The sequence below is a fragment of the Herpailurus yagouaroundi genome, unplaced genomic scaffold (assembly GCF_014898765.1).
Source record: "Herpailurus yagouaroundi ecotype Mexico unplaced genomic scaffold, PumYag 77, whole genome shotgun sequence".
NCBI classification, from domain to species: domain Eukaryota; kingdom Metazoa; phylum Chordata; class Mammalia; order Carnivora; family Felidae; genus Herpailurus; species Herpailurus yagouaroundi.
The window spans coordinates 31,614,341-31,618,359 of record NW_024412388.1 but is presented as its reverse complement, the minus strand read 5'-3'; the positions used below and the strand labels follow the sequence as shown (position 1 = coordinate 31,618,359).

Genomic DNA, 4,019 nt, shown 5'->3' with positions numbered 1-4,019 from the left:
CTCTCTCTCTCTCTCTCTCTCTCTCTCTCTCTCTCTCTCTCTTTCTCTCTGCCTCTCTAAACAAACAAACTTGAAAACAGAGTTTACTTATCCCAAGAGAAAGGTCTTCTATGACCAAATGGACCTCAACCAATCAACATGATACAGAAGCAAACTGAGAGATCAGAACCAAGTTTTTCAGACTGCGTAAAAGGGCTGGAAAACAGAGCATCTCGGAACATTCCATTCACACCATCATCAGGCCAGAGCTGCCTGGACCTCCCGTGCTGATCTCTGGTGACCTGGACTTGGGGGTGTGCACAGATACCTGTGTGTGTGTGGGTGTCCGTGACTTAAGTGTTGAGATGAACAACGACCATCAGAATTCAGCAATCTTCCCCAAGCTCTATTCCCTGTGGAGTCTCTTAAGTAAAAATAATAAGATCCTCATTTTTATATGATGTAAGGAATGGATATGGAGGCATATGCTATCCTCAGGCAGCAAGATAACCAGGACATGGGGGAAAGAGACCTTTACCTGAGGGAAGTGCCCCTCCTGGTTGTGTGCCTGCTGGTCATCATCCAGTGCCCCCCGTGTTCACCATGTCACCAGGATGCTGGACATCACCTTCCCAGGAGTTCTGGGAGGGACGCGAGGCTTCCATGATGGAGTGTGGGAATCATCAGGCCTGGTGAGGGCTGGTTGGGGGCAGATGTCCTAGGAGCAGGGGGGGCCTATCTGGGCCCAAGGCCCATGAAGGTGGGGGAAGAAGTAGGGTGAGGAGGAGGGGCAGGGGTAAAGGGAGAGGGGTGGGAGGAGAGGGGGGCCAGTCGGAAGGGGCGGCGGATGCAGGTGAGAGAGAGAGGGGGGAGGCGGGTGGTGGGAGGAGCAGGGGGGCAGGCAAGGGTGGAAGGGCCCCAGTCAGGGAACTGGGAAGGGGTGAAACCCGTAAGAGGAGGCAAGTGGTCTGGGCATGATGTAGGAAGAGAACCAGGTTGGTCTGAGTAACTGGTGACCGAGGCAGGCATAGGCTGGAGAGGCAGGGAAGTCACAGGGACAAGAGGCAGGACAAGGGGCAGGGAGGGGGCAGGAGGAGTGCGATGAAGAGGACGCTGAGCAGGAGTGAGGCCAGGCAGCTTCTTCTGCATGGCTCGCAGTTGAGAAATGAGGGTCTGTGTGATGGCCTCAGTGTTCTGCATTCTTTCTTTGCTTGATTCCATTGTGACTCGGACTCTGTCAAAAGAGAGTCCCAGATTCTACAACATTTTGACTTGGAAGGCACTTTTGAGATCCTCGAGTACAGCTTTCTCCACCTGACAAATTAAGAACCAAAGGCCCAGAGGGTTGTCCCAAATCACCCACCAGTCAGTTAGAGACATGGTGTGGGCAGAACCCAATCCAGAGCTCATAAAACCAGTTCTAGGCAGACTGGCAGTGGGTCATAGGACAGGGCTCTTCAGGGAGTGGCGGGGGCCCCTCTGCCCATTAGGGTCCGCCCTAGGTGGCCCACAAGGGAGGTGGCCACTTTCTATCATCCTGGAAGGAGCCTTGACAGGTGCCTTCTGCTCCTGTCCAGGCATTGCCAGAATTTAGAAGAAGCCCCTTACCTCCCTACCATGAGAAAGCCTGCTGCATATGCCCAGGAAAGAGATTGAACATGAAATGAAAAGCAATACTGACCCACTCACCGAGCAACCACTGAGCTCCCATCCAGGCCTGGGTATGGGGAGCCGGGGAAGAAGGTCCTGGAGCAGAAGAAGGAATGAAGGAGAGTTTAGGGCTTCCCTCTGGTCATTGCATTAGCTGTTCCCATACCTTTCTCACTCTGTCCCACGAGAATGTCACAGGGCGGGCGTGTTACCTCCATTTTAAGGAAGAAGAAACTATGCCCAGAGAGAGAGAGAGACAGCTGCCCAGGGCCACACGGCCTTGGAACAGTCCCAGAACCAGAATCCGGACACCTGGTTCTGTGCTCTTGTCATTAAATGACCACTTGGGGAAATGGGACGGGCATATAAGGGGACGTGGATGTAACGACAGAAGCCACAACCACCCCTTCTGTCTCCGTTGTGCCTCTTTCTTTTATGATTTTAGAATTCCTCGAATGTGTGGGATTCTCACGTACTCATCTTTGTCGCTGATGTGTCCCTGTTAGCCAATCTAGCTCTGGCTTTCAGGGATTCCTAATCGTCTCTGGTCCATCAAGGAAACCCCTTCTTGGTTCCCAGTATTATAACAGATTTTAAAAAAAAAAATTTTTTTTTAAGTTTTTGAGAGAGACAGAGACAGAGACAAGTGGGGGAGGGGCAGAGAGAGAGGAGACAGAGAATCCCAAGCAGGCTCTGTGCTGCCAGATGGTGCCTGATGCGGGGCTTGAACTCACGAAACCGTGAGATTATGACCTGAGCCCCAACCAAGAGCCAGAGGCTTAACCGACTGAGCCACCCAGGTGCCCCTGAGCACCTCTTCTTTAAACCAAGATACCAATAGTAGCCATTTCTGAGGGTCTTCCAGAGGAAGAAAGGCCAGGTGGCTCAGGCAGTTAAGCCTCTGGCTCTTGGTTGGGGCTCAGGTCATGATCTCGCGGTTCGTGAGATCAAGCCCCTCTCAGGCTCTGTGCTGATGGTGCAGTCCTCTTGGAATTCTCTCTCTCTCTCCCTCCTTGTCTCTCTGCCCTCCTCCACTTGCGCTTGCTCTCTCTTTCCCCCACAATAAATAAATACAAACTTAAAAAATATATTTTTTTCTTTTATTCCTCTGATTCAGGGCAGAAGCGGGAGGTGATAGGAGTACTAAGCCTCCCACCTTGGAGCAGAACCTCTGCTTTATCAGTGAACCCTGTCCTATTACTGTCTGTATGTGTGTGCATGAGCTCCTGAACTCCTAATAGACCGTATTCGTCATGGTTCTCCAGAAAAACAGCCAGTAGGACAACAGCGCTCTGTGGTCACAAAATGGTTACCATCTGACAGGACACGAGCAAAAGGTCATCAGGAACCCCTGTGAAAAGTGCTGATAGGGGAGGCCCAGGGTGCCATGGAAGCACATTGAAGGGTGCCAAGCCAGACTCGGTGGCTCTGGAAAGAGACAGAGACTTCCCAGGGGACACCTATAAGGAGACTGAGAGCGGGACGCACGTGGCTGGAGTGGAGGCCGCACAGTGGCCAGACCACATCAGGAGTCCTTGCCTGGGCCCCAAAATTAAGGGTCGAGGGTGGGGGGGAGAGGTGCAGAATTAGCAGAGCTAAAGACGTGGGGTTGTTATGGCAGCAACATCCGGGGAAAAGAAACGACACAGAAGAAGACCTGGCATCGAGAGAGCACTCTGTGGTGACACGGTCATTGCCAGTGGAGGTTTTAGGGAGTTTCTGCAAGAGAGATGCCGAAGAGCTGAGCTGCGGTCTCTCCTGGTGGGGCTCCGTAAGCCACCTTACAGAGAGTGGACTTTGAGAAGGAGAAAGGCAGGGCTAGAATCACGTTTTAGAAACACTGCTCAGATCCCGCGTGTGGACTACACCGAAGGAGGAAGCAAGGAGTTCAGGTAAGAAGCTATCGCACAGAATCTAGACTGGTCTCTGCTGCGCAGGGGGTGAGGAGGGAGGGGGCCATCTGAGATGAATTAAGGAGGCAGAATGGGCAGGACTTACTGACTCGTTGGGAGCGAGATACAGGGAGAGGTAAGCTTAGCACTCGAGTTTCTGGCTTAGGCAGCAGGGTGGATGGGGAAGATTAGAAGAGCAGGTGAGGGGCACCTGGCTGGCTCAGTCGGTTAAGTGTTTGACTTTGGTTTTGGCTCAGGTCACGATCTCACGGTTTGTGAGGTCAAGCCCCAAATAGGGCTCCGTGCTGACAGTATGGAGCCTGCTTGGGATTCTCTCTCTGTCCCTCTCTCTCTGCCCCTCACTCTCTCGTTCTCTCTCTCTCTCTCTCTCCCAAGAATAAATAAAAATTAAGAAAAAAACAAAAAGAGCAGGTTTGTCTGACGGGACAAAGAATGGGCAGGTGGAGGGTCCTAGCTTTGAGCTATTAAGAATCAAGT

At 52.3% G+C, this 4,019-nt stretch overlaps 1 long non-coding RNA gene across 1 annotated transcript in view; it reads right to left on the bottom strand.

The window, feature by feature from the left end:
- LOC121018286 (uncharacterized) overlaps positions 1-794 on the bottom strand; it is a 3,878-nt gene extending 3,084 nt beyond the window's left edge. Inside the window, exon 1 of the long non-coding RNA XR_005785118.1 lies at positions 518-794. This is a non-coding gene — a long non-coding RNA (uncharacterized LOC121018286). The remainder of the gene's footprint in view (positions 1-517) is intronic.
- Positions 795-4,019: the final 3,225 nt, after the last annotated feature.